The sequence below is a fragment of the Myxocyprinus asiaticus genome, chromosome 1 (assembly GCF_019703515.2).
Source record: "Myxocyprinus asiaticus isolate MX2 ecotype Aquarium Trade chromosome 1, UBuf_Myxa_2, whole genome shotgun sequence".
NCBI classification, from domain to species: Eukaryota; Metazoa; Chordata; class Actinopteri; order Cypriniformes; family Catostomidae; genus Myxocyprinus; species Myxocyprinus asiaticus.
The window spans coordinates 52,121,178-52,148,491 of NC_059344.1; the positions used below are offsets into that span (position 1 = coordinate 52,121,178).

Below are 27,314 nucleotides of genomic sequence, written 5' to 3' on the forward strand. Positions count from 1 at the left end.
CATGCCAGCGCAAGTGGCCTTGGGTAGGAGTGTCTGCGCTATTGTGGGTGTATGCACACAAACTGAGGGTGTTTTGTATGGTAATGAAGTTAATTTTTCTCATTTTCCTGAGAAATAGATCATTGCACTAGGCAGTTTTAATACCACCTCTGGTTTCAGCATAAAGTGTTAATTCAGTTCCTACATTTTTAGTTTGGAGAATCCACCAGCAGGTGGTAATAAAGTTATCCCAACTCTGAAAATATAGGGGTACATCAAATTATGTCCCTAATGATCAGAGTTGTAGCCATCATATCTGAAACAAAAAATTATTAGATTTGTGTTAATCTATCTATGGGTCATGTTTTATTTTTCAATTATTATTATGTTTAAATTCACAATTGTATTTATGGTCTAATTTGTAGGCTTAAAGGTATTTTTCCACCTGTTGTCGTAGAATGATTTTTAAGTCACTGCAAAATAGGCCGGTGGAAGAAGTCTGAGAGACTAAAATGTTTGGAATTGGTATGCTATGATTTTTTTGACCACTTCGTTATTTTGATTATATTTCATTTAGTTTGAAGTGTAATTTCAATTGGAAATATTTCTGGTTTAATTTTTTTGCGTTTCAATAAATTAATTTATTCATATAATTTTTTTTTAATAATTTATCGACTGCTAGAAATGAAGTGTGTGCTGATAAAATCACTGTTAATACTAGCCATTATTGGTGTCAGTAGATTAAAATTATTAATACTTACATTCTCTGTAATTTAACGGAGCCAACATTCAAATTCTGACAAGAATCACATTTTCCATGCGTGTCATAGAAATGTGCCCGACAATCATCAAGGACGCAGTTAATGCACAAAAGAACATAATTTTAAATTCTTCTAATTCATTGCATACAGTCCATTTACACTACCAACTTCTTATTAATGTGCTGTCTTGGTTTATATCGCTGGTGCTTGAGGGAATTGACTATATAAAAGATGCAGACGGTGGAATAATAACCAGAGAAAACCTCAGAATTAAATTGCACTTAATACAGCCATTTGCGCGTTGCGCTTGCGATTTTGCCAAACCTACTTGCACCTAGACTTAGCGCATGCTTGCACCAAAATGCCAAAAATTCATGGCCATGCCCAGACTTTGCACTTATGACATAGCGCTGCGCTTAATGCAAGTGCTCTTAAAATAGTGTCCTATGTGTTTAAAGCAGAACTCAAGTGGTGCTTGAGTGGTGCTAACATTATAATTATTTTAATTCAAATAAACTAAATTCAGTCATAAAATTTTCATGTCATATCTAGTGTTCTAATTGCTCCAGAATTCACAGCCACAATAAATTCTGTATGGTATACCAGCAACAGTGTAAGAATTGTGTCATTCATGTTCATTTTTAACCAACAACCTTGAGATAAAATAGATATTAGTTTGAATTTAAAGACATCAAAACTTTAGAGAGCAGAAGAAAAATACCAGACATCCAAAAAATTATTTTAACATCTCAAAATCACTTCTTTATTGGAAAATTCTTAGATGATAAAACAAAATAGGCCTTATGTCAACAAGTGTTCCTAAAACTGGTTAATAAGTAATGTTACTCATCAAGTTTTTATCCTGTCTGTGTGTGTGGTGTGTGTGTGTGTGTGTGTGTGTGTGTGTGTGTGTGTGTGTGTGTGTGTGTGAGATCGTGAGTATGTCTGGGCATCTAGGGGTCTGTTTACAACGGCATGCTTTGACCAGTATTGACACGCTTATTATGTTGCAGGCTGTTGATATGGCAAATGGTGCTGGTATTTGCTTGGATCACATACTTGCTCTTATTTAAGAAGAGAAGCGTGAGGGAAGAATCCATCCAGTCTTAACAAAACTATTATTGGAAAAGAGCCCTGACTGGATGAAACATCACAGCACACATCACTTCAGTGTCCATCTGCTATGTTGGCTTCTCTTACATAATGTTGAATTTTGAAAAGGCAAATCTAACCCTTCTAAATAAAATAGAAAAACTTTGTATGTTAAATTAAAGGGAAATCCATCAGGTGTGGCTAGAGAAGGGTATCACCAAAGAGAGAAAGTGACTGAAGTCTGTCCCTGTATGGCTGAAACAAGCTGAAAATGCTGCTAAACAACGTCAAACAAAAGATGGTATTCTCTTAGTATTTGCATTATGACTTGCATGTGTTTCCCCATCTGATTACATAAGTATATTTGTGTACCAGATGTCCCTGTCCACACTCATTTTCATCTGTGGCTTTTTGTATAGAACTCACTTGTGCTGATGGGTGACCATCTCAGGAACACTGTGACAAGGAGAAGCGTCTAACAATTACAAACACGCATATCATAGAGTGGGATTTAAAGTCAAAACCACATGGAAAAACTGGGATATTTTCATTTAAACCTTGCAATAAATTAAGTTTCTGGCCTTATGAATTTATGAGTGTGTAAACTAACGGGAGCCAAGGGAAGCTGGTGGGCTACCGCAAGACAGTGTCTCTCTGTCCAACACCCATGCTGAGCCTCTGGACACTGGAAGGTGAGAATGTGAGAAGCGAAATCAAATAAGAAATGAAGAGAGAGAACGAAGTACAAAGGAGGATCAGGCTAAAAGGTGCACACATTTCCTCAGAGAGAGAGAAAGAGACTCCTTCAGATACACTTTTCCTAAGAGAAAGAGGAATGGTTCATATGCTTTAAGCAGCAGACTTTGCTTCAAGATGCTGTCATGTTACTGACGTCCTATCAGCATCTCTATTGTTCTGGATCTCTATATCCTAAAAACTACTCAAGTAAGAGTAAAAGAGTAGCTCATTTAAAAGTACTCATGAGTAGTGAGTATTGAGTACAGAGTTGCGAAAGCTATGCCCCTTTATAATAAAAGCTCTATGCTGCAATTTAAAAATGTAGTACACATACCATAATTTACATTCCCTTTTAAGGTTATTTGCCAGAAAGTATAAAAAAAGTATAGGTATTTTATAGGTTTTTATGATTGACAACTTTTAAAATACATAATTTATACATAATTTATTTATGATACTGTAAACACTACATGAATCCAATTTAAAAAAATAAATAAAAGGGCGACATGATTACAAAAATGAAAAGATGAAAGATATTTTCAATATCATAATGTATGAAACAATTACATTAAAATCAGTTTATGTGTAAGGTCTAAATTTCCCTTAATGCCGACTGAGAGAGAGTTGTTGTTGCGCATAAAACATGTTCAAAACAATGCACTAAAAAAAACACTAAAAAAGCAGGGTAACTTGGCCGTCATGTCCCGCACAATAGAGGTGGTAGAGCAATTGTTTGGTACAGGGGGCACATTGGGCTTTAAAGGAATAATTCACACAAAAATGAAAATTCTCTCATCATTTAGTCACCCTTATGCCATCCCAGATGTGTATGACTTTCTTTCTTCAGCAGAACACAAATTAAGATTTTTAGAAGTATATCTCAGCTCTTTTGGTCCATACAATTCAAGTAAATGGGTGCCAAAATTTTGAAGCTCCAAAAATCACATAAGCCAGCATAAAAGTAGCCTAATCCATGTGACTCCAGTGGTTAAATCCATGACTTCAGAAGAGATATGATATGTTGGGTGAGAAACAGATCAATATTTAAGTCAATTTTTCAATGAATTCTCCTCCCTGCTCAGTCAATCTCCACTTTAACTTTCACTTTCACTTTTGTTTTTGGTGATTCACATTTTTCCAGGGTCCAGCCTCCGACTGTCGGCGAAACAGTCACGTGCACAGATAGACCCCAAGAGGTGCTCAAGCACCCGCCCTCTTTCACTAGATAAGTGCCCTTTTTGAAAGTAATTTCTTATTTTTTTTATTAATATTTTAGTTTTTATTTAAATTTGGCCCTTGGCATCAATTCTCAATTAAACGTGTGCCCAACATATGCATTTAAGTTGTAATTCTGCGAGACCACAGGAGCCCCTGCCCCTCCCCCTCTTTGACATTCTTTGTCACAGCCTCCACACAACATCGAAGTCTACCTGACCAGCCTTCATTTGTGACAGCCAGGTAAGGATAATGTTTGTGAACTTCTGTCTGGAGCGCGTCACGAAAATGAACTGAAACTCAGCGTATACTTGCCTCGCAGACATGAGAAATATGTCTATAGAAAGTTTGAATTGTTTACTTTTAAATGAACCAATTTAAATCGAAGACAAATATTCTCTGAATGTAATTTGTATTAAACCAACGAGAGGTACAGTCTTTCCCGTTTGAGCTCATTATCGTTTTTTGGAAGAAGACACTGTGAATTTACCTCAGAAGAAGAGTGTGATCCGATACGGCCTTTCTAACACAAAAAGTGTTCCACAAAAGTTAATTTTGTGAGCGACAACTGGAGTCTACAAAATCTATTATGTGTTTCATGGCCTTATTTCAGTGACTTAATAATTACTAACCATGCATAATCTTGATTTTCTCAAAAATGCAAACCTGTACATCTCATGTTACAACATTGCTGAGAAAGTGATGCAGTTTATTTATTCATTTTGTTAATTATTCATGCTTGTCATGATGACTACAATCATGTCAACTGTATCTGGGCAGAATTTTGTATTGTTATCTCAAAGCAACTTATGGCAGTTGGAACCAATGTAGCCTTTATCAAAAGTCCAAAAAACTCTCCAAATAAGTGATCTGAGGGTTTTACTGAACCTAAGAACTACTTACATTTGTAAATGCCACAATAAACCAGAAACATAATTACATAGAATAAGTAACAAGTAATAACATCCAGCATAGTTTCAGTTGTGCGCATGGTAAATCAAGACCTGTCAATCTAAGCAATCAGTCCAATCCAAGCTGTAAAACAGTGGCCGATTGGTCTCTACACATCGTCCCTTCCCACAATACCCACCCACATACTAGAGATCAGAGACGATCTTATTATTGGTTTAAGAGGTTAATCAAGTTTGCTGTTTGTTAACTATAAATGAACACATTAGCTGTATTTAATTAATTTAATGTTGAACAGGTTAGCTTTTTTAATTAAATATGCTATAAGTTGATAATTGTCATTTTCATCAATCATCTAATTGTAAGAACACCTAAAATATGTTGCTTGTAAGTGTTTGCTTCAGCCAGTGGATGGCATTGTACAAGTGTATGTGTGCACATGATCCGGATGTTACCACCTCTGCCTCATTTTGAGCCAGGAAAAACCCTGTCTTCATGCATATCGCCATCTACTGGGCAGGGAGGAGAATTTCTAGCAAAAATAGACTTAAATATTCTCACTCACACCTATCATATCACTTCTGAAGTCATGGATTTAACCACTGGAGAGGAATCATATGGATTACTTTTGTACTGTCTTTATGAGCTTTTTGGAGCAGCAAAATTTTGGCATCCATTCACTTGTACTGAATGAACCTACTGAGCTGAAATATTCTTATAAAAATCTTATATACTTTTCTATCAGACATTAGAAAAACATGACAAAGGCTAAGCATAATTATAAATTATTTTATCATCTCTACTTTCCTGGTAATTTATAATACAAATTAACAGACTTTCTACATTAGGGTTTGGTATTATTAAAAAAACTAACATTATTATTAAAAAATATTATTATTAAAAATGTCACTGTTTTATTCTATAACATTAATACTTTTAAAGCTACTAAAGTAATTCAGCCAAAAGTAGTGGGTGGTTTTCTCGTTTCCTTGTTATTGTTGTTTGATTAATAGCCTTTATATGACATAGCCTATTAGATAGTGCTCAGTTCGGTTACATGTACACTTCAAGTCTGACATTTTGATGCAAATATGCTTTTTGTCCCACCCTTTACCTTCACTTTAGACCAGACCGACTGCGTTTACATTAATGCCTCACCAAGATGGGCACTGGCGGAATTATAAAGTGTATTTGACCATTTAGTCCCGTACTCGCATGAGCGCTCTGAGCACACGCGCATGTAAAGCGTACAAACATTAGCCGCCTGTCAATCAAACAGCACGCAGCTACAGATAAAATAAAAAGGAAATAAAAAGTCAATCTTTTATATTTCATCTAGATCAACCAACCAGTAGTGCTCTTGCTTTGCGATCGATGTAATGACCGCCCCTGTTCTAGATGTAGAACATAGGCTAAGTATAGAAAATTACTCAAAAGTTTATCATCGATATCGAGGACATCTCTTTTTTTTTCAGATAAACATCAAGATTATTTTATCGCCCAGCCCTATTGATAACATTGCCTTAATCTCTCACATCAACTCAATAATCTCAGTGATAGATAGTTAAATTACAGGCTACATTACAGACACACAGAATCTAGTAAACAGAAATATGAAATGTACCATGATATGTTTCTCCAAATTAGAGGAAGAATTAATGCTGATATATCTGGCTTGAGCAAGTCATGCAATTGGCCTTTATCACTGCGAAAATCCCTTTCGGGTGTGCCATGATGTTCAGGTGTTGAAAATGTGTTTGAGGCATCCTCCAAATCCATTACAGTTGGCGCCGATCTACAGCTGCTGTTCAAGTTTTTTTACGTGTGATCTGATTTGACGGGAGTCACGAGACTCTCCCTAGCCAATCATGTTGATGGATAAAAATAAAATCAGGACAGGGAAGTAGTGAACACAGACGGTGGGAAAATAGCGCATTAAAAGTACAGTTACAGCACTTAAAATGTACTCAAGTAAAAGTATACAATTTTTAAACTACTTAAAGTACAATTCCTGGGAAAAATTACTTAATTACAGTAACGTGAGTATTTGTAATTTGTTACTTTACACCCCTGCTAGTTTTACAGAATACATATTCTATACCACAACATAACAGTCTGATGTCATCAGTATGATGTTTGTTGAAATGCACATCACCTTGACTTCTCCACAGACTTTGTACTCCACACTCATCATACGGTCATCATACTGTATCCGACCCATTTATGATTTTTAAGTTCACTAGTAAGGTAAACACAGATGCTTATCCATGTCCTAAAGGTGTAGTCTATGTATACAGCAAGACCATACACAATGTGCATGAATCACAAATACATTATTGTTCTGATTTTAACAACAGCATATTACCTGATATACCTGCACATTTTGATCTGTTTTATATTTCTCTAGATCCCCAGGCTGGCCGTTTCTTATCAGCAGGATCACGAAATTGTAACAGCCATGTCAAAGCACATGGAAATACTTCTGAATATGTGGCTTTAAAAACCACTTCACAGATTCTGTTAAAGAACTTTTGCTTCTGTCTCTCTGCACCTCCATAAAAAGACATATTACTCCTCCAAGGACAGGGGCACAGAGAATCCTTTCTTATTATATTACATAAGCGTGTGAAAATACCTACAAAAATTGCTTCAAAATCTGACAAGGCTCACAAACCAGAAGTTTAGATTTCCAGAAAAGGAGACAGAGATTGTGCGCCTTTACATTAGGAATGTGCAGATTGAAGCTGAAACTCAAGACATGAGTGGGCAACCACCAAAGTCAAGAGGGGGTCAATGAGTGTCTTAATTAGGGCAGATAATTATCTAGGAGCAACAGTGAAGATCAGTGTTTGGACAAAGGAAAGAGTGAAATTACGCATCAAATAATATACCGATATTAACACTTACTTAATCAGTTATTTGTTCTTTAAAATCGGTAACGGTCCTTTAATTCACAGTCATAGAAAAATAACATGTTCTTTAAAGTGTAACTTAATTGTTTGCAAAAATAACTAAATTTGTGTCGATATATCAGGTGTCGATATATTTGTTGAGCAGGATGTGGTTCTGTAACAGGCTTTTTTGTACTCTTAGGCAAAATCCAATACAAAGACAGGACATCCAGTGGCCTTTCAAGGACCCCAATGTCTATGAGGGAACATCTCTGATAAGATTAGACTGTTTGAAATAGGGGAGGAGGTCCACTTTCTTGTCTCCATGGCTTAATGACAAAAGCAGAAGTAGTGTCACTGACACTCAAATGTTAACTAATTAGGGGGCCAAGCAGTGAAACTGCTGGAACCCTATTGTATTTGTACTGATTTTTAGGGGGCCAAGCAACGAAGCTGCTGGAACCCTATTGTAATTGTACTGATTTTCTTCTTTTTCTTCTTTTTCTTTTTTCTGGCCTAAAAGTGTCTGGGCGTCAGAGACCGTAAATTGTAGAGACACCAAACTTGGCAGGATGATCCCAAATCCTCCCACTACTCAGGCGCACAAACGCACAACCATCTGACCCTAGGTGGCGCTATAATAAAAACCTTTACATTTTGGCTCATATCTCTGCATCCGTAAGGGCTAGGATAGTCAAAATTATTTTTTCCTCCGATTCCTTGAATCAAGCCCTACAAAATGCATATCTCCGATTTCATTTTCATCTATACTTTTTTGTAGCCGTTTGAGCGACAATGTTCAAATTAAATATGCATCATCTTTGGTTCAAATGCTAACATATTCTTAAAATATCTATTCGACAAAATAACAAAATGGCCGCCAACGGCCAACCAAATTTCAGCACCTTATAGCTTGTATTAAGAATGGCAGAGGGTTATGGAAATTACTATACACAATCAGGGTATCTACACAAAGCTGTATATCAAATCTTGTGACAATCAGCCACATGGTTGCACTATAATTAGCTAATTTGTGTTTTTGCTAATAACTCTGAAACCATATAGGCTACAATAAAAACGTGTAGCTTCTCTGAATCCACCAGTACCCCCAAATCATATGGTCACTTGAATTTCCATTTCCGCAAGAAAAGTTTTCTACAATTTTGATTTATTAAAAAAACCTACTTTCTAACTCGTCCTAGGCCATTTCCTTGGTTCACATGAAATTTAGTATACATCATCTACAGACCCTCCTGACAAAAAGATATCAAAAGAATTTTGACTCGTTAAGTCATTTGGAAGATATAAGCGAATATGTTTTTGGGTGTGGCCTGTAATCACTAATGGGCCTGTATCTTGTGAGCGAAAAATTCAAACTTAACAAAAGTTAAAACACATGGACAAGAGAACATTCTTAGGTCACATGCAAAATGTCATCAATTTGGGATGCTAGGGGGTGCTATAACTTAAGAAAATCCTTTTTGTTCTACTGTGATTAAGGCAGTTAGGGTTAAGGTTTGAGTTATGGTTAGGGTTACACAAGATCTTTTGTGTCAAATCAGATTATTTTTGTCAGTTTTCCATATGTGCTTGGCCCCTGATAATTGCTGCTTGCGGCTATATTTGACAGTTAAAAGGGTCATACACAGTTGACCAACACTCAATGGCATGATTATGATACAATTTGAACCATCTTCCTTCCAAATAAACCAGCTGAGCAATCCCACACTCATATAGGCAAAATCAACACTGCTCATCAAGGACCATCTAGTGAAGTTTGTAATGAAAAAAATCTTTAGTTGTTTAAAGACCCCATGAAATCAAATCTGGAGTTAGGAGTGGGTGACATGACCAAAATCTTATATCATAATACAAGTAATTTTATATCACGATAACGATATATTTAAGCAATATCACACGAGCAAGAGTGCGATATGGCCCTACATCAGCACTGTTGTGATTCGGCCGCAGGCACGAGGCCGCAGGCCGAGTACCATAGGTAATCACAGCAGTGCTGATTTAGGGCCATATAGCACGATTGTGTGTGATATTGCTTATATACAACAGTTCAATGAACAAGTAAATGTAAAAAAATTAGACAAAACTGAGTACGGTCATAAAAACGCATTTGTGCATGGAACTACTTTCTTACGCGACGGATCAGAATCTGCCGTTACTCATTTAAACCAAATGATGCGTCCAAGCCTTCGTTAGTAATTCAAAAAATTTCACTTCAGAAATAGTATTATGGCTTGTGTTGTTTCTAACAAGTTATTGGATAAACAAGGATGGATGTATGTGTGTGTGTGTGTGTGTGTGTGTGTGAGAGAGAGAGAGAGAGAGACGGAGCGTGTGTGATCACCTGTTGCCACTCCCAAGCAGAGATGTTGTCAGCTTTCTGAAGATCAGCTTTCTCAGTGGAAAAATAGCCATCCAAGCGGGGGTATTCCTCTCTATTTCACGGTAGCCGGTGCACTAGAGTCATTCACTATAGAAACCTCAATGTCCTCCACCATTTTAAACAGTGTGTATCCAATGTGGAAACTCCGGTAAGTGGTAAGCGCCTTGAGTTGTGTAATCAATCAGTCTGTTGTGTTTCTCAGCTGTGATGAGCCGTAATGCTGAAGTTGTTCATTTAAAGCCGTTTAAAGCTATTTCCTAGCTTTAGAAGTGTAGTAGCGATCATGGAGTGTTGTTGTATGTAAACAGTGGCTGATGCGGATTCACTTCACGTCACCAACTGGCTCATATTACACACAAAAATTATCTTTTGCCACCACCTGCTGGCTAACATATGTATTGTCAAAAAAAAAAAAAAAAAAAAAAGACAAACAGTAGCTCTTAACACATATGCACTGCTCTTCACTTTAGTTTAGAACGGCATGAACACAAGAGGAGTGATACACACAGAGTGAAGCGTCCGAGTGCTGATGGTGTCAGACCATCAGTGCTCATGGAACGTCTCTCGTCCAGTCAGATTTGAGAACCGGAACTAACTGTTGTATATATCACGAAACAGATTTTTTTTTAAATTAAAAATTATTATTTTATGCTAAATTTCACATTATGCCACATTTCAGTCAGATGTTGTTGACTAATATTATTATTATTTAAACTATAAAACTTTCCTTTAACTCAACATCTCAAAGCAATGCAAAAAGGGAAATAGTATATAAGTAAAACGAAAACAAACACTTCATTAGGCTCTTAAAAGTGCACTCAGTAATTTTTCCCCATTAAAAACATTTTACTCCTAAAGAAAAGAATTGTAATTTTGAAACATGTGTATAAAATCATGACCACTCACATGAAATGATGACTCTAGTCATATCAGTAACCTTATAAAAGCTGTTTTATTCTACATGGGGCAGGGGCGCCCTCATGGGGGCTGCCATTTTAGAATCAAATGACCAGCTGAATACTACTCACTAAATTTCAGTAACCATCTTGTTATTGGACACTTTCACTCTTGGATTAAATGAATCATGGCTGATTGTGAATAGTGAATTTCTACAATGGTATTTGTAACTGAAAACTACTGATTTTGAATGATGCTGCATCCACACCACTAGATGTCACTGTAAGTCCAAGATGACACAAACAAAAAGTTAATGAGTGCACCTTCAATGATTTAAGTAATCACTGTAGAGAATATTTGAATATCTGAAGGCAAACATGGGCAGTTTGTTTCCTAATATCTAACATTGTTTTAGCTGTTTTACTCGTCAGTGGTGGTTAGAATGTTGGGGTGTAGACCATTTGATATGTTTAACTTCCTCCATAGCACTTAAAGGTAAAGTAGTAGAATTCAAATGGGTCACACAAGTTTTATGGTTTGTACTGTGATATTGTGAGAAACCAGAATTAGCGCAAACGATCACGCTCTGTGCTCTCCTGACTCTGGAGCACAAACGGGAAGCTTGCTGGACACATGCACACTTGCATGCTCCAGAGATAGTTTTGCGCCATAATTACGTGAAACACATCTGCGTGTGTTAGATGAGAAGCATATTTAGAACATGAGATCAATGTCATTGAATTTTCTTCAAAAATTGTCAGTGCCAAAAAAAAACCTGTCCATATTTCTTCAATTCTCTCTGTCTCACATGAAGCCGCTCCGCCTTCCTACTCAATTTCTCAGATAGAATGTGTACCGCGTACAGTGGCGATTTTGCGTAACCTTGCACACGGCTGACCCCCAATCGGGCTAATCAGCAGAGGAGAGGGATAGAGCCGAGCCGGATGCAGCAGTTCGGGAGAGAGAGAGCCACACACAGCTGCCGTGTGTGTTTATGTCTTTTTAAGTTTACATTAAACATTTTTTTGAATGTTCAGCCAGTTCCCGCGTCCTCCTTGCCCATTTTAACCTTGTTACACCGTGATAAGAGGCGATAAATGTACACCGGTTGTCAAATAAAAAAAGTTTTTTTTATGTCTACCGGTATATTGCCCACCCCTAATTGACAAATTTAACATTTCTTGGGAGTACAGTTGGAAAGGGAAAATCGTACACACGTAAACACATACAATGAACTAGAACATATCAATTTAAAATACCGATTACTGTCCCCGGAGACCGCATATATGCCCAAGTGTGCTGGGAGAATCCTGTAGTATAACTTAAGAGGGAAACCCCACCACTGCAACACAATGCAGTGGCAGGTGCAATGAAAAGTTAAGGAAACAAACACAGCAGCAACTGTGGAACACATGAAAATAAAGCAAAGCAACAGAGAACAAAAACAGCAAATTCTTTCTTGGATGGCATTTTCATTATTAACACAAGCGTTGTGGGGAAATTACACGCTGTGAAGAAAGCTGCTTACTACGAGCCGCATGTATACAGGGGTAACGAGAAAACCGCTAACACATGTAAACGCAAACACAGCTTTCATGTCTTAAGCAGCTTTATAAATGTCTTTCTGGTATCCATGTAAACGAGCTCACTGTTACACTTAAAGTCAATCGTACACTACACTATTTGCAGTCAGCGCCCTGCGACTCACAGTCTTGTTTTTAATTGTGCTGGTGCGCACAGTACAGGACTGTAGTGTATCAACTACATGACCATTCGTCCCTGACTGAGACCACGTGCACACTGGCATTGAAGGGTTAGTTCACCCAAATATGAAAATCCTCTCATGATTTACTTACCTTTAAGCCATCCCAGATGTGTATGACTTTCCTTCTTCAGCAGAACCGAAGTAAAGATTTTTGTAAGCAGATTTCAGCTCAGTTTGTCCATACAATGTATGTAAATGGGTGCCATCAGGCTGCTGGCAGTTTGACAGTCCAAAAGGCATATTTAGGCAGCATAAAATAATTCACACAATCAATTCATGTCTTCTGTGTAAAAAAATAAATAGATAATTAAAATGTAAAAAAAAAAAATTTTTGCTTCCTGCCAGCAGTTGACACATCAGTGACGTACGCGTAATGGTGCATTCACGCGAGAAGTCGGAGGTGCGCGCTTTGTATACAACAGAGGAACGAACGGCAAGCAAGAGTTAGTTTATTTCAAACAGCAATACAGCGCCGGGCGGAAGTAATGATTTAAGGTTAAAAACTTTTTAATTATCGATTTGTTTCTTATACCAACCTATCCGTTGGCTTCAGAACACATTAATTGATCGACTGGAGTCGCGTGGATTACTTTTATGCTGCATAAATATGCCTTTTGGACTGTCATACAGTCAGTAGAACCCATTTGCATGCATTGTATGGACAAACTGAGCTGAAATCTGCTTATAAAAATCTTCACTTGGGTTCTGTTATACACAACTAGGATGGCTTTAAGCGAAGTAAATCATGAGAGAATTTTCATTTTGGGGTAAACTAACCCTTTAAAATGCATTGTGGGTGATCCGATCACAAATGTACAAGCAAGACACATCACCGTTACACCTGGTCATCTCTTTTGACCACTCTTTCGAGGAGAGAGTCTCTTATTTCATGAGGACATACATCAATCATGATGTCTGTCTTTTAATGAAGAGTAAAAAAAGTAAAAGATGAGAAAGAAAGTCCTGAAAACCGGTGCACAGTTTCTCTTAATTACTCGCAAACATTACTTTTAGAGCAGTTCTTACATTGCAGTTCCTGTAACTGAGCTTCTAGTGTGCATGCTGCTCATATCGGTGTCCCTATTGTACATGTTCATGCATTTGCTTTTTTTAATTTTCTGACTGTATGCTTATTTCCCTTTAAATCTGCACATAACAGGCAAAAAACTGGCCACTACAGCTGCCTTTAGCGTCGTCCCGTTTCAAATGTATCGCCCAAAATGCATCTCAAAATTAAGATAATGAAATTCCTTCACAAACTCGCACAGTTTAATCTTGATAGTATGTCAGCAGCTATCAGATATAAACAGCTGATAGTAAAATATACATCATACGATGCGCTCAGACTTATCATTAGTGATGTTACCTGTGGTAATGTTTTCAACAAACATGAAAGAATGGCTCGCAACAGGAAAAAAATTATAAAACAGCTGAAAACAATAAAGACAACAGGTAGGGAGCTGTGGGTGAGGTTTTATTTTATTTTCCAATTCTTTTTTGTCTTCTGCTTCCTAATACCTTGCCCTCCTCTTGCCATCTCTCGATATTTCATTGGCTGTGGCTCATTATCGGGCTCTTGCTCGTCGGGACTATACGCACACCTGACGACAAGACGTGTAGATATAAAGCTGTTTTGAAAACTGTTGAAGCATCTGGGACTAGTCTCAGCATGTCGCAGGAGTGCGCACACAACAAGCTTGAGTCCTGTAGTGTACTGTACACTAGGCTTAAATTAACCAACAAATGGCTTACTATGAGCTGACTTTGCATATTAAGCTGGAATACCTAAAATAATTTATTTTAAAATAGAAGAATCATCAGCTTTAAAATCTGGTTAATGTTTGTCCACAATGAAACCATTTGGTTATTGTGATATTTGTCTTCAAGTCAGCATTGCACTGTATTGGTCTCTGGACATTCCTCTATAATGCTGCGTTCCATTTGTCTCGGAAGTCGGAGCTCAGGACTCGGATCGATGTCATATCCGTAAAAAAAAAAAAACAAGAAATCTGAGTTGGATGCGTTCCATTACACACAACACGACAAGACGGAAAAAAAGATGGATGCCTCCAGGAAAGTAATTGTTGCACTAGCATCTTTTGGAGTACAGAGAGCTACAAAATAAGTATGCCTTTCACCTAAGAGACCTCGAGGAAGATGACAGAAAGCGGAGAAGGTATGTTAATGTTTCCGCGTATCTGATTGTATCAAAACATGTTAACCACGTTTTACTCGAACCAGCAGTGTAAACAAAGGGCAATGCCCTATGGAAGTACAAACGTATATTTGCAATATAAATTTGCCAAACGGGTTTATGTGTAAATGGTTTTACTGTTTGTAACGTTAGGCAGTGTTGTTGTAGCAACATTGACCATTGTTCTTGTAGCAGCAGCAACCATTGTTGTTGTTAGCAGCAGCGACCTATCCAATTTGAGCTGTACCAGTTTATAAACAACACATTACGCTGTAATTCACGCATAACAGGATCGTAACAACATGCCTATAGGCAACGGTAATACACTATTAAATTGGACACAAAAAGACAAAAGTGCTAAAAAAAAAATCTTTAAACCCACAGCATACTACAGTCGATGCTCTTCACAGCCATTATTCTTTCTGAACTCGGGGTCCTCCGAGTTCGTCCGACTTTCCGAGTATGAATTCCGACATCGCGTTCCATTTGTCAGTTCCGGTCTCGGAACTCGGAAAATAACTCGGATCTCCGACTTCCGAGACAAATGGAACGCACGATAAATACCATAAGAGAAACACCACTTTACAGTTCTTCATTAGTCTGTCTCCTACTGAAAATAGCATCATCATTGCTGATTTCAGTAACATCGTGCATATGTGAGTACACTCTCAACATCCTGTTCAAGATCTCTGATTTCCTGTTTGTCTAGGTTCTCTAGAATGCTAAAGCCACAAAATGAGACACACATGGCACAGGCAAAGAAGTAAGCTGTGTTCAAAATATAAACTAGTACTACTCATACTAAACTGTCCAAACAAGAGAAATGGGAACTCTATTTCCAAATTTCCATTTCAGCTTTAAAAGAAGGATTCCACCCAGAAATGTCTGGTAAAAATTTATCCTCAAGAGCATGTGAGCTTTATTTTCCATTTGTTGAAGAATTTTTTTGTCACTCATCTAAACGACTTCATCAGCTGCCTGATGGCAAGTATTCCTCAACACTTAGACATTTAACACAACATTTAAAGCTTAATGAGCAGGTAAATATGTCAAAACAGCATTATACGTAGCTGACAGTGTTATTTCAATGGGAATGTGACTGGGTCAGGCTGTAACCTAAATGACTGCGACACAGTATCCAGTGTACTGCAGTACATTCAGTTTCATATGTCTTAATATTTTAAAAACAGAATGCAGTACACAGATTACAGATATAGTAGGTAACGTACTGTAGTACATATGAACACAGCAGTAGATTGATCTGACTGATAAAGCATCACTATGACACATGCAGTACTTCCGCTTTACAGAAGCATGTTATGATCAATGGTGCAGACCTCAACACAACACCACCCTACAAGATGACATCAGAGAATGCTATACTCAACCCTAGACCACGACTGATGTCATTGTAAAGGGACCACAGGAAATATTAAGCTCTTCACTCTATCCACAATCAATTAGCCAAACAACGTTCAACCAAAACTGCAGCGCATAACAACAGAGGGCATTTTCTACATCTACAGAGAGTGTAACTCAAGCAGTTTGTGAATCCGGATAAGCAGCTCTTGAGAACACACCTGTTTTGGGGGGCCTACAGAGCTGGATTACCACTAACCTCAAAGCTAATGCTGATTCATCTAGTACTTCAGCCCACTTTACCCAAAATGCACAGTAATCTCAGTAAACGATGACTTGATTTACTTTTTCTCATTGAGCACTGCTGAACCACAGGAGTTCAATATATAGGTGTATACTGTATATAGGCAATTATCTCCTATTGAGGTGCGAATGTATGCATTTTTAGAGTCAAGATTACCCCAAAGCCACTCCTGCAGGCAGTAAAAGCAAAATGAAAGATGTTTTGAAGAATATTGTGTAGGGTAAAAGCAGGAGAAAGTGATGTCTTTGTCAGATAGACAGTGTTAAGAGGCACTCATTTGAAGTGAGAGATAAAAAAAACTTATTGCATGCCAATGTGACATTTTCACTTCTCAGGATGGTTTCAATGGTTTTTGTGCTGGTTGTTTTTCTAGAGACAGAAAAGTGAAAGCTTTTTTTTTTCTTGTCAAGAACATACCCTTTCTAAGAGCTCTCTCTTTTCTTCAAAGCTGCACTATGTAAGACCTGCAGAGCAAGCGTCAGTGCACTCTCTGTCTCTCTCTCCGAAGAAGAGGGAAAGTCCCTGAAATGAGAGGCTGCTGCTATTCAAGTCAAGTCATTTTTATTTGTATAGCGCTTTTCACAACACACATCATTTCAAAGCAGCTTTACAGAAAATTATGCTTTAACAGAAAATGAAACTGTAATATCTATGAAGTCTTAGAGACATCATTGTGTAGTTTGATTAAATATGAGTGTTGTGTATATAAAAAAAATTTTTTAATAATAATTGTATTTAGAAACTTTCATCCAAAATATCCCTTCATCTCCTCACACGTGATCAGTTCGGCACCACCTCAAGCTTTCGTAATACATGTCATTGTTTGGCCAACATAGTATAACAATACAACATGAAACATTGCATGAGACTGTAATATTTGAGATATTTTGTTGCATCAGTAAATACTGAAAAGAATGGGCGGAGATTAATGTAACATGAACGAAACATTAATGTCAAAAAATATTTTACTTAATATTTTGGCTAATTTGATAAATTTAGCTTTCAGCTACCAATAAGAGTGTTTATACTCTCAGCTCCCTTTAACACATTTTACATTGTTTAAATTCAGTCCACAGAATTCAGCAAGTTTTTGCCTGAAATCAGTGCATAAATGTGAATAAATCTGCAGATTCCATCTGGGCCTACATAAAACAAACACTAAAAGCAAAGTTTGAATGTGAGTGTGTGTAAAGGAGTGTGTTTAAGTGCAAGCAGATCAAGGGCACGTAATCTAGTGTCCACAACTGGACTAATATCAGCCCTTTTCCACCGAAACTGTGATGGTTCTCATGCCGAGCCTGTGCTCTGCTGGTTATCTTAAACCGGCCGCACTTTTCCACTGACCTGAGTGCCGAAAGGAGACATAACACGTTACTGTCTACATGGTAGTTTCACGTGACTACCTCAAACATAAACAAACATGGAGCATCACAGTGTGTTTGTATACAGCTTTTACTCTTGTTTTTGAGGACATAATTAAACAAACGGAGTAATGCAATCCATCGTTATTACATTGCTCAACAAGATTGTCAGATACAACATCTACGCTAAAGAAGACAGGTAATGTAATTACATTATATTGTATGAACTATGGCTTAACTTGCCAAGTTCTGTAAACTGTTAGTGGAATCATGATTAACATTGGTGTAGCAAATGGTTGTATTTGGAATTTTTCCATAGCATATAATATTATTGATTGAGAATCCCACCGTTTTACGTAACAGATAGCCATGATCTTCCAAACTTAATGAGTAGCTGGTTAAAAATCCCCTTACAGAACAAAACAATGCACAAAATAAGATGACAACAGTGTAAGAAAAGCTAACAAAGTTGGCAAAAAGAATAACTTACTGAGATCAGCTGCAGAGGACACTGGCGATTCACTGATTATCACGAGCGTTACTTGCTGAATTCAATGCAGAATAGTTAGTTAGCAGGCTGGTCGTTGTCCGAGTCCAAAACATTGTTGCTCCGTCCACTGTTGCTTTTGCTTATGTCCTTCTTATGGTCCCTGTACTCCCTTAAGTGTTTTTCAGTGTATTCATGATTTGGTAAATGTTCCAATTGAAGCCGGCGTGCATCATTTTGTTCTGTATCTTCATTCTCGTAGAGTATTTTTTTCTTTGCGATCTCTCTAGTAGTTTATCTCGTATCTTTGTAAATACCATATCGCAAGTAGAGCACACGTTTCGTTATCATGGTGATGAAACAATATCCCGCCCTCTGTCCCCTGACGTAAACGGTTCCTGTGTGGAGACCAGCAAGCTTTTGGGGCCGGTGCGGAACCAGGTTTTTGGCCCCGGAACGGCCTTTTCTATGGTGGAAATGCGTGGAACAAAAGGGCTATGTGTGGCTTTATTCTGCTCTCAGAGGGTATTAGCACCTCAGTGTGACTCCCTTTTTAGCACCATACCAACATAAGTTACAGCTGAGCTTGTGGGACGTCTGGCTCCCTGTTGTGACACCTGTGCTATATTGTGGTAAACATATCACACAATACACAATAATGAAAAAGTAGTCTTCCTACATATGTACAGTATCTCCGAAATTACAGTGCAAATAGAACCTGTGACTAAATCCTGTCTTAAGTATGTTTGTGTCTCTGTTTATTTGGCTGAACACCAATCCATGTCTTTAGACCAGGTTTCTGTTTTCACTTCTCATCAATTCTTTTGTTTGTTCCTCTACAAAATGGGTAATTGCACTAAAGTGTATCTACAGTCATCAAGTATTTTGAAATGTGGCTATAGCCTCTTGAAAGCAGTCAGTATGTACAGACACACAAATGTCTACTAGAAATGACAAGTAAACCTCAAAACAAAGCAACATGCAGTAGATCACAAAGAACTCTTTAAGTTCCACCAGAAAGAATGACACAAAATAAGCTGTGCAGTCCAGCTCAATAAAGCGATGTAGATTTTCAATGGGTACAATTTTCTGACTGACTTCAGATATCAGTTGGACGATGCAGGGATTCAGAGAATTGTTTCAATTAAAAGAACAGATTTTTTTTCAGATTTCTTTAAAGCAAAATAGACCTTCACACACCAGCTTAACCAGCATGTAGTTACCTAGCTGGTGAAGCTGATTGACCAGCATGGTCTTTCTGATGAAGCTGGTTAAGCTAGTTGAAAAGCCTGGTAGGGTAATCAGCACACTAGCCTCCCTTGCTGGCCAGCACCCAAAACACAACATAAGCTGGTGACTGGTTTAATTAAAACACAGCCTAAATGTATTCAAAATACACTGAACTAAAAAAATATATTAAGAGGAACATACCAATACTCGCATTTCTTAAGTGTATTTATTTAAATTATATTTCAACAGTAAGCTACATGTACATACTTCATTGGCTGTTTCATATTTCCACATTTCCTTCTACTGTAAGGATTGTTTGTTGAAAAAGAAGTTTATGACATCAGTGGTGGTCTAGGGTTGAGTATAGCATTCTCTGATGTCAGCTTGTAGGGTGGTGTTGTGTTGAAGTTGCATTAGAATGGTTGATCAGTCAAAAATCAAAGTTTGTATAAAGCTTTGATAGAAGAAAACTATTTGTCTTGTTTCAAGCTTAGAAACAAGCTTGAAATGTAATAACCACTTGAGTTTATTATTGTTATTGTTAATGACTAATCGATTTTCATTAACGCTGACAATTGTTAATTGAGGAAATTTCTTAAAATTGCAACCCCAGTCTAAATGAATGTTGTTAGTTGTGCTAGCTAAGGCAAACATCACTATTACCATCATGCCACCCATAAAGGGGGAAAAGGGGACAGGTTTCAGGGGCCCAGCCACTGAGGGGGGCCCAAGAGAGATAGATCAACAACCCGATAGTACTAAGACGTCCACGGCAAATACCGGCGTTCATATTACGGCACGCACATCTTAGTAATCACATTACTAACTACTTTAAAGTTACTTTCTAAAAGACTTTACACAGAAAAGCTTCTGTTTTTTTGCTCAATTAATTAAAAATAATGTCAATATTTCCTCCTTGCTCACATAATCTTCAATATGTACATACTAATGTAATTCATGTTTTAAATATATTCTACATATACAGTATTATTTTAGAAATGTAATACTAGCTCAAGTAATTAACTGTAACTGATTACAGGAAATTTAAATGTAATGTGCTACACTACTTTTTGTACTAAAATAGTAATTCGATTACCATAATTAATAACTTCGTAATTAGAATACACCCAACAATGCTGGAAACCTCCCACAACACCCTAGTATCATGGCTGATAGTTTTGCACTGCCAAGCACCACTTTCATTACCAATGTCAAACCAGTAACCAGTACATAAACATATTATTGGTTGCTATATGCTTATTTTCAACTCAAGCTTACATTTACATTTATGCATTAGGCAGATGCTTTTATCCAAAGCGACTTACAGTACAATACACTTTTTACAGAGACAATCCCCCGGAGCAACCTGGAGTTAAGTGTATTTCTCAAGGACACAATTGTTGTGGCTGTGGGGATCGAACCGGCAACCTTCTGCTACCAGTTTTAGCCCACAACGCCATCCACTTCACTTTATACCATTTAGCCTGAAGCACCAAAGCATAATAGATTAAGGTGTATATGGGTGTGTTTACTTATTAGACCTTGAGGGATTAAATTAATACCTCAACAGAGAATGTACTTGTCATAATCTTGCTGTGATGGCAGGAGGCAGATACACAAAAAAATTCCCAAGCTGTGACTGAGTAACCAGTGGAATTAATGGCATCTGGTATTCCGTCTGAGCAGATCTACGTGACTATGTTCCACTAGATCTAATCGGAAAGCATTACCAGGTCCCTTAAAAATACTGTCAGAGCACTCTAGATCACGAGTCTAGTTCTGCTCTTAAATGTGACTGTACTGGAGGTCCTCAACACTACAGTGCAACTATAGACTTTTGCTCAAATAATTTACTGCAACCCAAAATCTCATAAGTACAAAGAGGAAACATATTGTGTCAAAAAATATGTTACTCAGACCATTCTGAAGCCTTACACTTATTGCACATTTGTCCTTGACAAGTCACATATTTATAGGACTATAAACATTAGATACACACAAAGAATGTCTGTGTCTAAAATGTAAATTTACATGAAAATGTAATGTGGATCACATAAACCACTGTCACTGTGACCCTTCTAATCCTTAATGCTATAATTCACCCAAAAATGAAAATTCTACCTTTGTTTATTCACCCCTGCGTTGTTCCAAAGCCATATGACTTCCTTTCTTCCATGGAACAAAGAGATGTTTGCAATTATGTTAGTCTCGAGACATGGGTATACTGTACTTTGTTTTTCTGCTTTTTGGGTCGTCTCACACACAAGCTCTCAGCCTTTTTAAGTATACAATTGACCAAGAGCAAATAGGCATGCGTTCGAAGCATGCACACTATGACTGCTTTGTGATCCTATTTTGGTACAGTCAATGGCAGGCACATGCGCCAATTCCTGTGAACGTCTGTATTACTAAGGGGATTTATCCTGCCAACCCATTCAAGAGACACAGCCGCTGGAGTGCCAACCTGCCAAATGGAGTGGTGGACGGTGGTCGTGATGCCAGCCGTACACACCGGATATGTGACCCAGGGAACAAGGAAACCACTCTTGCTGAGCTCTTGAGTACTGCAGCCACTTGGGCATGCAGCGCAATTAAATGCAAAAGGTAACAAAAAGATGAAGATCTGCTTACCAGCTCCAGAGCAGCGGGTTTCGTTGTCCCTGGGTCGCCCGTCTCAAGGGCGCTTTGAAGCCTTTCACGGGTTCTGAGACGGGTGTCATCTGCTTCCTGCGGTGGGCTTCACGCCGGGGCCAGGCCGAAGGGGCGGGCTGCGGCGGAGCCGGTGCAGTCACCGCAGGGGGACGCCCTCGGCGATGAGTAGATGGGGTGCGGGATCTTGAGCCGCGCCGGGGCAGGATAAGCCGGCTAGCATCCATCTACTGCTCTACCATCGAGAACTGCTGGGCAAAGTCCTCGACGGTGTTGCCAAATAGGCCCGCCTGGGAAATGGGGGCAGCAAGGAATCGTGTCCTGTCGGCCTCACCCATCTCGACCAGGTTGAGCCAAAGGTGGCGCTCCTGGACCACTAGTGTGGCCATCGTCCGCCCGAGAGACCGTGCCGTGACCTCCGTCGCTCGGAGAGCTTCTTCATGCACTTCCGGGAAGAAAGGAACGGGGTAGGGCGTGGCTTTGAGTGGCGCCACGAGCCCAGGAACCAATCACCGAGCCGCGAGGGTTCAGGGAAGAGCGGTGAAATCCACTCTAACCGACGCTCGCGGCTGTCCGGGAAAGCATGTCGTCATCTCCGCGTCAGCCTGTGACTGGGCGATCGACCCCGAAGGGAGGAGCCCAGCTGAGGCTTCCGACTGGACGAGCCCGCTCTCCGATGCTGCGCTCGAGAGCTCATCACTTTCGCGGGCTCCGAATAAGAGGTCGAACTCGCCGTGAGACGAGCCGGCGGACTCACCCGGAAGCCCGATCGGGGCAGACGAGCGTGCTGGGGAATGGGAGGTCCGCGGGGGGATACCCGGCGGAGGCGGTCCCATTGGGGTCCCCAAATTGCCCCCAGTGCTAGCCGCGCTGGCCTCAAACCCGTGGGTAAAAGGACCGAGGTGGGAGCCTCTGGGGTGGCTCGCTTTCTTACGAAGGCGAGCCACGACCACAACGTTGCCATGGACATATTCTCGCAATGAGAACGTGACCATCCACGAACGCTGTCTCCGCGTGAGCAGTGCCCGGACACGAAAGACAGTGATCGTGACCGTTAGAAGGCGAGAGATAACGAGCACAACCAGGAATAACACACAATCGGAAAAGCATCTTTAAAAAGACGCGTCTTTAAAAAGACGTTCCGTGTGTGCGCTCTTTTAGAGAAATATATACTCTTTTAGAGGGGAAAAATGCTCTTTCAGAAAATATACTCTCTAGTTTTTCTGCCGAAGCGCCCAGGGGCATTCTCTGCAGTGCACCAGTGCAGAGGAGGGAGAAGCCTCTGAAATGCACCGTCAGATCCAGCAGGTGAATGTACAGTAGTATTCAGCTCAGCGAGCATGACCGTTCGGCTCCGAAGAGAAAATCTGAATGAGTGGTTGCATACCAGCTCCTTTTATACCCGTATGTTCGGGGGAGTGGCATGCAAATACCACTCGCCAATTTTCATTGGCCTTTTATCAAAGACCAGAGGTGTCTCGGGCTCCCAAGAGTGACCCCTAGTGTCACTACATCGACACCAACGTCGAGTGAGTGACAGATAGGGAACCAATGCTCTCCAAAGAAAACATCAACACTCACTTCAAGTTTGTCCAGACAGGCATGAATTGTGGATGGACATGACCAAAATGAGAATACTTATGAGGAAAACAGAATGCTATTTCCAGCAGAACTTTATCCCAACCAGGATGGTGAAGTATCATGGTTTTGGGTCAATGAGTTCAGTTTGGATTTACCAAGAGAAAGACCCCAAGCCCGAAATATTTTTGCATGACCTGAAGTGACGAGTTCACTCCATCCAATATGAGAGCCCATAAGCCAGGACAGCTCAAAATGCCAGATAAACAAATAAAGAGTCATATAAAGGATACACAAAACCATATATCAGTAGGTCACACATGACTGACCTTTCACTCAGAGCACATTTGCTATGATAGCCATCTGTGGCACAGGAAATTCCATCATTGCTTACAATTGGGAGCCCTTCACTGAACAAGTAACCTAACACATGCACACAAACATGAGCAGGGTTTTACTCACATGTAATAACACAGGCTTCATTCTCCTACTCAGAAAGAGCATTTCTTCAATGCTCTTTCCTTTCACTGACTCTAGATGATATATTCAACAGTTTTAACACTGTTCACACTCTCTTGCTCAGCCTTGCTTGCACACACGCACATTCACAATGCATTATAGATGACAACCAAACTTTTTGGATTGGAAATGGGTCAACTCACCCCGACACCACCACCCCCCCACAGGGGCTGCAATAGGGATCTCGCCTAGGGCATCAAAATGGTCTGAAATGTCCCTGAGAATAACTATAATCACACTCTGATCACAATCCAACAAAATTCCACATTCAAAAACATTGTCGTGCAAAATTCAGAGTCCGCATCGAAAATATGCCATATCTAATTTAAACCTGGAAATGAGAAAGACCCCATAAAATGAGTTTTAACATTGACAAATTTAAAATGTTCTGGTGCTAAAGGAATAAGAAATATTTAAGATAATTTAATGAAATAAGCAAAAATATGACACTGACCACCATTTTAAATCCATTGTACAAAAGGTCAGATTTCTTTGCTTCCATTGAAGCACACAAGATGCACCAAGGTTTTGCACAAACTTGTGGGGTCCATGCCAGATCGAGTACAGTACTGTACATGTTGTCAATAAAGCAAAATGGCACATAATAAAGACTAAGAAATCCTTAAATTCTTTAAGCATTTTTCAATTCACCTTTTCATTCAAATTGTTATGCTAATAATATAATCTGAGAGGGGGAAAACAAAAATTGTAAAAAAAGAAAATAATAATAATTTCCACAAGTGGTCTTGGACTTTAGAACTGCAACAAAGAGCTGTTCTCGGTCTCCCACCAACCAGCACACAGAATCCCAACAAGCCTTAATGATCCCCAAGCTAATGCCTCATGACTGCACCCATATTGATATAGTGAACACTCACCAAAGTACACACAACTGTTTAAATGCAACCTGTGTAAATATGTATTAAGACAAGTACCTGATTTATAACTCTATACATTTTTAGAGAAATCAGATCTCTATAAGATTCCTATAGCTGGATGCAGGTACAGTATCTCTGTTGTTTTCAAGGTCTCAGATATTCTGTTCAGGTTTGAGAGCTGCCATTTAATGTGATTTCCACTAATGTTTCTGCATGGAAGCTAATGTACAAAACACAATTTGCAAGTATGCACACTTCATGGTCGGCATATGAATACCTGCTCGGCCACTTCTTGGCTTATCATTCTAAATATGAGACAGCAATTCTAACCACACAAATATTTACTTAGACTTAAAAGTAATATGGCACAAAACCACTACATATTCAGTAATGACATTTAACTTTCAGTTCAACTTAACTAATACTAAACTAAAGCAATACTGTACATACTGCCAACTAATTTATCATATCCTCATAATAAATGTCTGTGCAGAGGCACATTTGGAGTCTGACATTTAGACAGCTCTTAGAAAAAAAAATAGTAAACAGTGGTTCTCACTCAACATGTCTGTTCAGATAGGGTCACGGACAACAGGAAAAAATAAGCTGAACACAAATGCTAAACTGCAACTAAGCATATGATTGTGCATTGTGAAGACAGCAAATTGGTCAATCCACACTACATTAAATATGGGTTCAACTGAAGTGAGGATAAACATAATTTGTGCGTACCACAGCATGTTTTGTGCAGTCCATTATTGTCTTAAAGGGATAGTTCACCCAATAATGAGTATTCTCACCCTCATGATATCCTAGGTGTGTATGACTTTCTTTCTTCACCAGAACACTTTTGAAGAAAAATAGAAAAATATCTTAGATCAGTACGTCCTTAAAATTCAAGTGAATGGAGATTTCTCTTTTGATGCTCCAAAAAGAACAGACAGTCAGCATAAACATCATTTATACAACACCAGCTGTTAAATTAATGTCTTTTAAAGCGATACGATTGCTTTTGGTGCAAAAAAAATATCAATATTTAAGTACTTTTTAACTATAATCCAACGCTCCATGAGAGGGTGGAGTCCAAGCGGTCACTTGTGTGAAGTATTCGTGTTGCCATGGATAAAGATGTAACCTCATGTTCTCCACTCGGTTGAGACATCCAGGGTGAGCAGACAAACACACCATTGTGAGTAAAGAAACAGATCTAAGCCAAAACCAACCAAGCAACTGTACAGTGTTCCTCCCTCTCACTTGTAAACAGCGCTCCTCTTCCGGCTGTGACGTACTTGCGTCAGTTCTCACATGTTTCAAATGCCAATGTGGTTACATCACACGTGCATACCGCTGCTCACCGGAAGCATGATTTAGAGTTTAAAAAAAAGCACTTAAATATTTATCTTTTTTCACACCAAATGTGATTGTCACAACATATTTATTTATATCCACTGATTACTGTACACTGTACAGTGTATTTTTATTGTATACAGTCTTCTTACTTTGAGTATACTGTATATTGTATATTATTAAATTTTTTTGTATACAGTCTTATTTTGTGTATACTGTATATTGTATGTTATTAGGTGTATATTGTATATTGTGTTGTGTAACAGATGTGTAAACTGTGTTATGTGTAAATCAGATGTTTATTGTAATTGTCATACTGCTATGTTGCTTGGAACCGTACCCAAGACTTTCACCCACTGTTGCACTTGTGTATATGGTTGAGTGACAATAAAGGGATTTGATTTGATTTGATTTGATAAGACATTAATTTAAAAGCTGGTGTTGTATGGATGATGTTTATGCTGACTGTCTGTGATTTTTGGAGCTTCAAAAGAGAAATCTCCATTCACTGGCATTTTAAGGACCATCTGAGCTAATATATTTTTCTATTTTTCTTCAAAAGTGTTCTGGTGAAGAAAGAAAGTCATACACACCTGGGATATCATGAGGGTGAGTAAATAATGAGAGAATTTTCATTTTTGGGTGAACTATCCCTTTAAATTTGTCATGAAACAGAAGTTGTGTCCGACTTTCGTATTGTGACGTATTTCAGAGTGAAACAGCTTATCGAACAAGAAAAAATTTGGGGGCAGGGATTTGA

At 38.7% G+C, this 27,314-nt stretch overlaps 1 protein-coding gene across 1 annotated transcript in view; it reads right to left on the reverse strand.

Moving 5' to 3' along the window:
* The window catches only part of stim2b (stromal interaction molecule 2b), a 54,549-nt gene that overhangs the window by 18,863 nt on the left and 8,372 nt on the right, over positions 1 to 27,314 (reverse strand). The gene's annotated exons all lie outside the window — the stretch shown is intronic.